The sequence below is a fragment of the Drosophila arizonae genome, chromosome 2 (assembly GCF_054131065.1).
Source record: "Drosophila arizonae isolate 15081-1271.41 chromosome 2, UAZ_ARI_1.0, whole genome shotgun sequence".
Lineage (NCBI taxonomy): Eukaryota > Metazoa > Arthropoda > Insecta > Diptera > Drosophilidae > Drosophila > Drosophila arizonae.
Window position 1 is genome coordinate 23,585,124 of NC_142922.1, and position 12,616 is coordinate 23,597,739.

The following is a 12,616-nucleotide window of genomic DNA, read 5'->3' on the forward strand; positions in this document are numbered from 1 at the left end:
GCTCACCAGACAATCAGCCAGTCAGCCGACAGCCAGACAGGCAGACAGACGGACGGACAGACAGAGAGATAGACTCAGACAGCTCTGCAACGTCTTCTCTCTGACCTATTTGTCAAGTGGCAGGCAGTCGGCACTCGGCTGTCGGCTGTCGGCCTGACTATCCAGACTTGGCCAGGCTTTCAGAGCATTTGCCTTTGCATTTATGCATATGAGCCAACAGCAGGAGGGTCCGGGCTCCCGGTCTGCGGCGCATTTACCTACCATATATTTTGTATGAATATGCAAAGTACTTAGTGCAACAATGCCAGATTATAGTCAAATTTATTAGCTCGTCGGTGCGGTTTGTGGCATTTTAATGTCTTATGACTGCAGCTGGTAAATGTGGACCACACACATACACCCAAGCAAACACATACTGTGGCACTACAAATGGCGTTTAGGTTTCAAGTGTGTGAGGCATGAAGCCTCATGGACATTGGCATTTAACAAGCTCAGATATCTATTGCGAATGAGTTTCCCTCAGTAATATCTGCAGCATAACTATACCAACTCATATCTGAGCTATAGTTGCCTTTTAGTTGAATCAAGAATTATACAATGGTAAGTATTGAAATATTTCTGATTTAAGCTTGGCCTAGATCGCAGCTTGATGACACTTAAATGGTACAATCTCATCTTTTTATACCCTGAACCCGTTGAAAATGGGAAATCAGGGTATAATGGTTTTGTGAAAAAGTATGTAACGGGCAGAAGAAATCATCGCAGACCCCATAAAGTATATAAATTCTTGATCAGCATGACGAGCTGAGTCGATATAGCCCTGTCCGTCCGTCCGTATGAGTGCGTCGATCTCAGAAGTTACAAGAGCTAAAGAGCTGAAATTTTGCATGCATACTTGTGTGTACCATACGCAGTACAAGTTTATCATATTTTTTACCATATAATTATTACCATTATTACCATAGATTTACGCTCTCGACTAGAGCCCTCTTAATTGGTTTTAAATATATATATATTTATTTATTAAAAATCATCAGCGCTTTTTTTTGCTCAATTACTAAGCTCTCCCTCACTAGTGCGCTAGTATTTAGGGGCGCTGAGTCGTATTCTCCCGGAGATATAAATTAAAAGTGATCTTTCCTCAGAGCCATACAGGTTCGCCTGGTTAGATGCTCCTTCCTTGAGTGTCTGACTGAAGACTGCAGCCTCCTCTGGTAGCCCTAGCTTATATATATTTACCTACACTCAATATACTCTTCTTCATATCACTTTCCTGGCCATTTATTCCGTAAGCCAATAAAGAGAAATCTTGATCCAATGGCTCTGTGCTTATGTAGTAATTAATGATAAATACAGTTCCGACTAATTGATGGGCAAACAACATGTTCAAGTGGCAGCAACATTTGTTGCGCTACTCCCCAAAAAACATCTATGTGGGTGTATGTGTGTGTGTGTGTGTGAGCGCCGTGTGGCATGTGGCAGGAAATGGCCCTCAGCATCAACTTTGGCAGCAGTAGCAGCAGCAGCAGCATTAGCCGAAGCTGGGTTAATGGCAAATTAATACCTACACGATCTGGCAGTCCGAGCTAATTGATAAACTGAAATTAGCTCGCAAATGCACCCCACGGAAGTCAAAGTTGGACCAATCAAGTGGCGGAGGCGGCTGTACAAAACTTGTGTAATCATTAGCCTCAGATTGCCTCAAGTGCACTTTAAAGATGCGGATGCAATTTGTTTCCCCCATCAAGTTTCTGGCTTCCACATGTTGGCTGCACCTGCCCAAGCCCGAGCTGGGAGTTCCTCTTGCGGCACATCCATTATAAATGACAATGGGTCGCAGGCTTTCAACTGGCTTTTGCTTCACTTTGCTGCCTCAGTGCCTGGTTCAAAGTTTTCTGCTCAACTTTGTGGAGTTGAAACTTCATGAGTTTTGTGTGACGCATTATAAGATAATCTGTTAGATGAGTACTTGCTATTTGAATATGTTTTGTTGTGCACTTAGGTATATAAGTATAACATAAAGGCCTAACTGAAAAAATAAATACAAATTTTGTAAATGTTGTTCGTTTTATTATACATTTACTCTAAAAACTTTATTGAAACAAATAAATACAATTATATAAAAGATATTATATTTAATATTACATTATATTAAATATTTTATATAAAATATTTTTGACTATTGTCATAATAAATGTATTTACTTTTAAGTATATATATATATATATATATATATATATATATATATATATATATATATATATATATATATATATATATATATATATATATATATATATATACATCTATATACAAACAGAACAGAAAAAATTAAACAATATGTTTTGTGAGTTTATAATATTAATGAACGGATTCTCCTCTTTCAAACAATAATAAAATACAGATAAATAAGTATATGTAATAAAAAAAAATTATAAAACTACAAAAAACACAAATTTTTTTTTTGTCTGTTTTATATATATATATTTTTAGTCGTGTTAAATTTAACACTTTATTAAATATTTCTTTGGAATGTTAACTTTGCAATCTATTTTTTGTTTATATTTCAATTTATTCTATAAACTTTTTTTGCGTTTCAAATAGGAACATATTAAACAAATATTAATCATACTCCACAGTGTGTATGCTATTTATATTCCAAATATATTCCTAAAAAATATCAATTCATTTTATATAACTCACCTATTCTCTATTCGTTCGTAAAATGTTATTCCAAATCGATTCTTCCTTTCTCTCAGCTTTTCTATTATTTGTCATCATTTGATCTTTGTCGAGAGCAGTCCTCTTTTATTTTTTTGGGTTAGCTGTTCAATTGCCAACAAAATCTATGTCAGAGCTTGACTGTAATTGTCGAGCAATTGTGTTTTGTATTTCGCATTTTGCTCGTGACTAGGTTGCTTGTGTTTCCTCATTCTTGCTTTTGCTTTGGCTTTGTGAAGGCTTTGGTTTTCATGAGATTTATTGTGTGACAATCGTTCATTTTATCTCTGACATTCTGCATTATAATGCTCCATTCCGCACTTGACAGGCGAGCTAGACGACTTTTTTATTTTTATTTATGTAACAATATTTCTTTTTTCCTTTTTTTTTTTAATAAATCATTTCCTCAGCTTGAGCTGAAAATATCGTTTAAGGCTCCGCCCGCTCCCGCCGCGCTGGCCGGAGGGCATTTGCGTGTTGTGGCTGGAAACTGAACTGAAAACTTTTCATAACATATTTGTCGGCGTTGCGTTTCCGACATTTGCCTCGGACAGTTTTGATGAAATTGCTGTTGGTGTGGCTGCTTGGAGCATTGAGCATGAAATTGCACAAACAACTGGGAGGATGGGGCCCCATGAGCTCCATGCGGATGCCAATGCCAATGCGAATGCGAATGGGAATGAGAATGAGAGAATGACAAATGTCCTTGGGCAGGCAACATAATGGACATAATTGGAAAGTAGATACCTCAAAGCGATTGGAAATGCGAACGGCTTGCCATTAGCAGATTGGAACTGGAATAATGGAAGCCATGCGAATTAAAAGGGACAGAGTGCCAACTGTGAAAGACGTGCATTGACCTCCATTGCCACCCAGCTGACTTGTCCGCCGCAAATGAACTCCTCTGTGGGTCACTCGCCATGTGGCCGCATGCTGTGACAATTTTGGTAATGGCGCAACAACAGCTATGGTGGCCACACCACCCCCACCCCACCCACTCTCCCACCAGTTGACAATGCCACCCGACCCGAAATGCAACCACAATATGGCCTCAGCTCAGTGAACGGCAAGCATCTCAATTCACCGAGCAGCTGTTACTTTAAGAACTCGTTCACTTTTAGTTGTTTGCGATGTGATTTCGATTTCGATTACGATTTCGATTTTGTTGTCGATGTCGATTCGTTTTGCCATTTGCTGTTGGAGTACATTTCGAATTCACCTAGCGGAAGTGCAATGCAATCGACAGACACGGCAAAAACTTATTTTTAGCCAATTTCGTGGCACAATGTAAGAGTTAAATGCATTAAACTTGCAGAAGACAGTCGGAGGAGGAGGCCACAGCAGGAGCCGGAGCCGTGGCCGGAGCCAGACGCAGAGTCAGGTTGCAAGCCCGCAGGCAACCCGCCCAGGATGCGCCAGCTGTGCTCATTGATAAAGGAAACGGAAACTGCTAAATAACGTTGCCGCTCACAAACAGAAAAAAACAGAAATAACAGAAGACGAAAAAGAGATAGCTGCAGATAGCCCCAAGATAGTGGGGAAGGAGAGCGAGAACTTTCCTGTTGGCAGGTGCAAAAGTGCAAACAATGATTAAACCGGCATCAGTCCCAGCTCGTCTGCCCTCAACCTGGCTGCCCCGCCTACTTCTGCAGCCCAGACCCGAACAGCCAGCACAGTTGCAGTTTGATTGTTTAAATATTTAATGCGCTGTGATGGCAGCAGAGCCACTCACCTCAACTCCTTCTCGCCTCTATAATTCATATCAATATACCATATTGAAACGGCATTTATAGCACCTTCTCTTTCTCTCGTGCGTGTGTGTGAGTATGTGTATACAAAAAATGTATTTAAAATTGTGGTAAAGCTAAGACGCTTCAGTTTTGAAATAAAATTTGATGGACTATAAAAACAAAGATTTCCACAGAGGAAGGGTATTCATTCAATGAAGTTGTTGGTCTAAGCAGTTGTAGATATTGTTTTTAAATTTTCTTTAATATTTTCACTAATAATTATGTACATATGTGTAAATTTAAAAAATATTAAATAAAATTTATATATTTTGTTTAAATAAATAAAAAAAAATTGTTTTCAAACTATTAAAATCTGTTCATTGCAAGCTATAAAAATATAAAACTAATTATTAACAAGTAAGAAAGCTCTAGTCGAGACTACTCGACTACGAGATCCCCTGAACCCTTGGAGTAATAGCTATTTCAATAATTTTTCGCGACTTTCAGCTTACACAAGAAACACGCACGCACACACACACTTACACACACACACACACACACGCACGCACGCACACACGGGCATACATACACACACATACATACACACACATACACACACACACACATACACAAACAATTACATACATATACACACACAAGCATATACACGCATGGGCGGCAGTGAGCGCATACTATGAGAACTTAATTGCTTAATAACTTTTTTTGTGGACGTACGATCTTCATGAAACTTTTAGATTATGATTATAACATGGATATGCATGTAATTGCCAAAGCACAAGTCTCTAGTATTTGAAATACGCTTTTTATACCCTGAACCCATTGAAAATGGGAAATCAGGGTATAATGGTTTTGTGAAAAGTATGTAACAGGCAGAAGGAATCATCGCAGACCCCATAAAGTATATATATTCTTGATCAGGACGACGAGCTGAGTCGATATAGCCCTGTCCGTCTGTCCGTCCGTCCGTCCGTCCGTCCGTCCGTCCGTCCGTCCGTCCGTCCGTATGAGCAAAAGGATCTCAGAAGATATAAGAGCTAGAGAGCTGAAATTTGGCAAGCATACTCGTGTATACCATAGGCAGTACAAGTTTGCTTTATTTTTTCGATAACTCATCCGATAACTTTTTTATCGAGAATAATCGAAAAATCGACAATGTTTTTTCAGCTTATTTTGAACACTTTTAGACCAGGAGACTTCAAATTTGCGTTGTATATAAAGTTAATGGATACAAAGATTTTGTAATTTACAGATTTTGGATACCACGCCCCCTTCGCCCCCAATTTGTAAAAAACGCATTTCAAGTACTAGAGACTTGTGCTTTGGAATGTACACATATTTTAACCATATGATTACGCTCTGAAAGTTTCATTAAGATCGTATGTCTACAAAAGAAATTATTCAACAAATAAATTCTCGTTATATTGCCCACACTGCAGTGCAGCCCAAGCGCAGCCGCTGCTAGCTGCGCAGTTTGCAAAGCGCGTGCTTATACGTGCATGTGTATGTATGTGTGCATAAAAGAAGTCCAGAATGATTAGAATATCAGTTTGGAGGGTTCAGGGTATCTCCTAGTCGAGCAGTCTCGACTGGAGCCTTCTTACTTGTTACAAAAGTGATGGTGAGGGGGTGAATTTAAGGGTGGGGGGTTAATTTTAACAAAAACCGAAATTGTATAAATTGCATATAAGCATACATTAAAAATTTGGAGACTCTAGCAATAAAGGTGTAGAAGATATAATTTTATAACTGGGTTTCGATAGGGTTTTTTATCGATAAAAAAAGATCGGGATGAGTTATCGATTTTTAATGATAAACTTGATATGCGCGCTGTAATTACGGACATTTTAAAAAAAATTTGAAGTCTCTAGCTCTTATATCTTCTGAAATCGACGCGTTCATACATACGGACAGACGGACAGACGGACGGACGGACAGACGGACAGACAGACGGACAGGGCCAAATCAACTCAGCTCGTCGCCCTGATCAAGAATATATATACTTTGTGGGGTCTGCCACGACTCCTTCTCCCTGTTACATACATTTCACCAAAACCATTATACCCTGATTTCCCATTGAAAATGGGTTCAGGGTATAAAAATAATAAATTAATTAATAAAATACTTCTGATAATCCAATTCTTAGGCTATCGACTCAAATCACAATTCGCTATTTACATATGTATGCAATTATTATTATCTCATCTGCTCACCTCTGTATAAGAGTGTCTATCCAACCACCTCGACGCATCTGCGATTCTTCCAAAGATCCCCCAACTGCTCCATCTCCTGCAATGCTAAACAGACTCGCCTTTTGTGTGTAGGGCATTTGAAACACTTAAGCGACATCTCGAAGCGCACATTAAAACCTTCATATAAAATGTATTTAAAAATATCGTAGTCATCATAAAAACTGAAATAACCAGCACAGCCACAGCCACAACAACAACAACAAAACATTTGGTCTCCAAAAGGCTGCAGACTGTTGGCCGTGGCCATCAGAGTTGGTCGTAAAACAAAGTTAGTTGAACCAGCAAAGGATTTTTTGCTTGTGGGTGGCCAGGACAAGCCACGGAGTTTGGCTAAAAACAAATGAAATATTAATTTTTGCTTTTTTTTATTATTATTTGCAATGCTCGTAAAATGAATTTCAGCTTTTGGTAGCAGCGACGCATATTGAGGCCATAAATTTTCATTTCAACTTGGCAAAAACAGCAACAACAAGTAAGAAGGCTCCAGTCGAGACTGCTCGACTAGGAGATACCCTGAACCCTCCAAGCTGATATTCTAATCAGTCTGGACTTCTTTTATGCACACATACATACACATGCACTTATAAGCGCGTGCTCTGCTGACTGCGCAGTTAGCAGCGACTGCGCTTGGGCTGCGCTGCAATGTGGGCAATAGTATGAGAATTTATTTGTTGAATAATTTCTTTTGTAGACATACGATCTTAATGAAACTTTCAGAGCGTAATCATATGGTTAAAATATGTGTACATTCCAAAGCACAAGTCTCTAGTACTTGAAATGCGTTTTTTACAAATTGGGGGAGAAGGGGGCGTGGTATCCAAAATCTGTAAATTACAAAATCTTTGTATCCATTAACTTTATATACAACCCAAATTTGAAGTCTCCAGGTCTAAAAGTGTTAAAATTATGCTGAAAAAACCAAGTCGATTTTTCGATTATTCTCGATAAAAAAGTTATCGGACGAGTTATCGAAAAAATAAAGCAAACTTGTACTGCCTATGGTATACACGAGTATGCATGCCAAATTTCAGCTCTCTAGCTCTTATATATTCTGAGATTCTTTTGCTCATACGGACGGACGGACGGACGGACGGACGGACGGACGGACGGACGGACGGACGGACGGACGGACGGACAGACGGACAGGGCTATATCGACTCAGCTCGTCGTGCTGATCAAGAATATATATACTTTATGGGGTCTGCGATGATTCCTTCTGCCTGTTACATACTTTTCACAAAACCATTATACCCTGATTTCCCATTTTCAATGGGTTCAGGGTATAAAAATGACATTCTGACGAAGTGTGTTTTATATGAGTGTGTGTGTGTGTGTGTGTGTGTGTGTGTGTGTGTGTTTAATAGTCGACTTATTGCAATAGCTATCGAAGCCAACATATATTCTTGGCAAGCAATTGGAAACTTATTGAAAAAAGATACGAAAATCCAGCTGAGATATGCTAGTATTTATGGCATATGAAATATTCATTAATTTACTTGGGACTGACTATTCATTATATTCCTATTGGTATTTTAGTGCTGTGCCTGCATTGAGTTTTGCCCAGACCTCAAAATATCCCTTATTGTTTTTCATAAAGAGCACGAACTATGTGCTAAACATCTTCAAAAAGTATTCCGAAGTCGAGTCGTTAGTGTGTGGCCAAATGGCGAAGGATGCTTACAGCGTTTGAATGCAAGCCGCAGGACTGGCAAGGACTAATTAAACGATTAACTCAAGTGGAGTTTCAATGGTCGCAACTTAATTTACCGCAAACAACCGACAGCAACAGCAGCAACAACAACAACTGCTGCAGCAGTATCTGTATCTGTATCTGTATCCGTAACCGTATCCATTGCAGCTGTCCGAAAGTTGTTGAAAACTTTTCCAAGTGAAATATCAGTGCGAGACAGACAGAGAGAGAGAGAGAGAGAGACAGGGAGAGAGAGAGTCAATGGCTATAGCAAGTGCGTGGGCGAGAGAGTGCATCATGCCGCGTGCACTTTGCACTCGGCGGAGGCAAAGGCAACGGGGCCAACATCGAACTTGGCCAGCACTTTCGCTGGCTGGTAAAAAGCCAACTAAGAAACCTGGTCACGTTATGCACATTGCGCTGCACTTGCGCCGGGACATTCGAGCAGCGTGGAGCATGGAAAACAATAAGCGCACTCCCAGGCAGAGGCAGAGGCAGAGGCAGAGGCAGAGGCCCAGGCGCAGGCAGAGGCTCAGTCAGCGCCCGCAAAAAGGACAACGTGCACGTACAAAGGCCAAAAAACGCATTTCATGCACTGACAAAAAACACAAAAACAAAAACAAGCCAAACATCAGCAACAGACAACAACAACAACAAATGGAAACTAAAATCAACGGGCAAACGCGGCCAGAAATATTGGTGGCAACAGTTTCGCCAACGTAAATTACCTGGAAAATACGTGACTTTAACGCGGAACGTGAGAGGCGAGCTACGAGGTCGACCGCTACGCGCACTCGATGTGTACGAGAGGCCGGCGACAGGCGAAAGGACATGCCAATGCAAGGACACAGGACACGGGAAACGGCGAGCAAACAACTGCAGGCGACAGCGGCCACGTTTCTTCTGTGGCTCGCAGGCAACCAGAAACGCCTCAAAATACACGCACGCACACACACTCACACACGCACAAAAACACGTACGCATCGCACCTGAATACACCTGAACGCCAACGCCGCCAACAAAGCGTCGCTCGCTGTTTGTTTTGCGCCGCATATAAAAATATGCATAAAGTATTTAATATGCCCGGCCATAGACCAACAAAAAAATATTATACTCAATATGAAAATATGTAGGTGTATGCGTCTTAAAAAGCAGAATGATCGAATGGAAGATGACCTGTCTTGATTAATTACTATCTTAAATAGTTAAATGTTTAAAGACTAACATTAAGAAAACTTTTACTCCAATAGTGTTTTTTTTTTTTAAGCTTCATTCATTCCGATATTGCTAGATACCCGCTTAAGCCTTACACAGGATAATATGTCCTGCCATAGACCCAAAAGAATATTATGCTCAAGAGGAATTAATGTAGGTGCCTGTAAAGTAAAGTAGAATGATCGAATGGCAGATGCCCTGTTACTAAAACGATGTTTAATAAAAAAAATGTGCTGAAATAGTTAAATTTATTAAAATATTAAGCATTGGAAATTTTCCAAAAATTAATGTTCACATTATTTTTTAAAGTTTTAATTCATCCTGATATTTTGAACATGGCGGGTAGATACCCTCTTAAGCCTCATGCAGAATCAGTAGAAGTCGAGGAATTTCAATATGCCCAGCCACAGAGCAACAAAAAATAGTACAAATATTTCGCATCCATATATTATGAGTTTTTGCAGATGTATTGTAAAATGATCGAATTGAAGATGCCCTGTTTCATTCATTTTGATATTTTGTGAATGGCTATTAAAGACCCTCGTAAGCCTCAACCCAGAACAGCAAAAGTCAAGGAATTTTTTAAAATCCACTCAAAGTCTTAGGGTTTAGGAAATGGAGGAGAGCAGGAGAAGTGGAAGACCCATAAAGTATATATATATTTATATTTTTATTTATTATTTATTTATTTATTTATAAGTTTTTTATTTATTTATTTATTTATTATTTATTAATTGATTTATTTATTTTTTGATTTTATTTTATTTTTATTTTTTTATTTTTATTTATTTATTAATTTTTTTTTTTTTTTTTGCTCAATTACTGAACATTTTGAATTTGAACTTTCAACTCTATCATATGAGATTCCTCTCCCGTTGCCTGTTAAATATTCCAAATATTTTACACACTCTAAACTCACTTGAATATCTATAGGGTAGACAGTGTTTACTAGGCACACAGTTCATTTAGTTTCTCTCAGTGTATTGTAAGCATATTGCGCGTGATTTTTATGCGGCCAATGCACTTAATTTCAATCTGTTGCCCATTGTATGGACACGTGCCCCATTCTGCATTATCATCGGCAATAGGAAGTTGTTGTTGTTGCTGTTGTTGTTGCTGCAGTTGATTTTGAGCAGGCAACATAAGTAGGTAAAGCAATTAAAACACTTTAAGCCTCCATCTCATAAATGTCAAAATTAATCCACTTCCAGCTGGCAGTTGCTGCTGCTCCGACTGCTGCTGCTCCTCTCCAGTCTCTCCCCTTTGCCGTACTTGGCTGATGCTTCCAGTTTTGCTCAGCTTTTCCTAATCTTCAGTCTGGCGTCTTTTGTCTACTTTGGCTAGGCTCCACGCATACGTCGCACTTCAGTTGCCAGCCCCAGTCAACTGGAGCAGCTGTAACGACTCTTGAACTTGACATTTTCCTTTTGGACGTGGCAGTCGCACTGGAGCAGACGGCGGCTGGGGGATGGGGGATGGGAGATGGAGACTAGAGACTGAAGGCTGTTCGCTGTCTGTCACTTATATTTTTAATCTCTCGTGCAGCCAGAGACGACACACTGAAAATTCTTTGGAAAAAAATAACGAAAAGGAAAAGATGATTAAAAATAGCATCAAGACGGAGAAAAACATTTTGCGTGCAACAACAAAAAATTATGTTGTTTTTGTTGTTGTTGCTGCTGCTGCTGCTGCTGTCGTCCCTCTTTTTCTTCTTTTTTAGAGCGATTAACGCGAATGCGCAATTGAAATTAATTGTCAGTCAAAGTGGCAGCCACAACGCCAACGTCAGCAGCAGAGAGATATAGAGAAAGAGTGGGAGTGGGAGTGCAAGTGCGAGTGAGAGGGAGGGGTAGCAGGAGAGGGGCATGCAGCAAGCAGGCAATGCAGATCGCACGTGTTTAATACGCATTTTTATTTTTAATTTCCTTAGTTGCAGCTTCCACTGAATCCGCTTCGCTTGCTGCTGCTGTTGTAACTCCTGCTACTCCTGCTGCTGCGAGTCCCGCTGCTGCTGCTGCTGCTGCTGCACACATGTGGCACAAATGATGTCAACGCGGATTTGCGCCACACTTTGTGCCTGCCCTTCAGAGTTTTTCACTCTGTTTATATAGCTGCCACGCTGCCACACTGTACCCCACTGTGCCACACTCTACCAGGCAACGCCTTGCAAATGGGGCGTGATTTCATAAATTTTCATATAAATTACAATTTTCACTCCTGCCCGCCCCTTTCGCCTGCCTCGAGCCTTCGTGTTTATAATATGCGCCTTGATCTCTGCTCTCGGTGCGGCGGATACATCAATTAGATATTCCAAAAACAGAATTTATGAAATGGCAATTGAAACGCGTAAATTGCCTTTATTTCTCTGTTTATATCTGTCTGCGCATCCTAATTGCTGTAAATTATGCGTTTGCCATGCGACAGGATGTTTATGACTCGCCTCTAAATTAGTCCACTAAATAGGACTAAAGTGGAGCTGCCATGAGCGCACTATAATATCAATTTGTGTGTTTACAATGCTTCGATGAATCCAAAAAAAATTAAGTCAATATTTATGAAATTCTATAAAATTGAGAATGTATTGTGATATATTATATTTTATACACATACTTATGTATGCATGTATTCTTAATTCTAATCACTGGGATACTGACCTCTATTTATGCGAACGCCAACCCAGAGCGCATTTACTTATTAGCACTAATTGTTAACAAATACTTAACTTTACTTTTACTTTACTTACGTTACTTAACTTTAAAAGGCAACAGAAACTTCGTTCACACTCACTTTCATATTACTGGCAATTTTGAGATTGAGGTTTTAAAGTTTCTTGCCGAAATGAGACCCAAAGTTTAACAGTAAAAAGTTTTTTTAGCCAATAGAAACTCTCATCCGCTCTAAATAAAGCGATTTTGCTTTGAAATTTAATTAAATTTGTTGGCAATAATATAATTAATATACGGATTCTCCACTTCATGCTAAGTAATAAA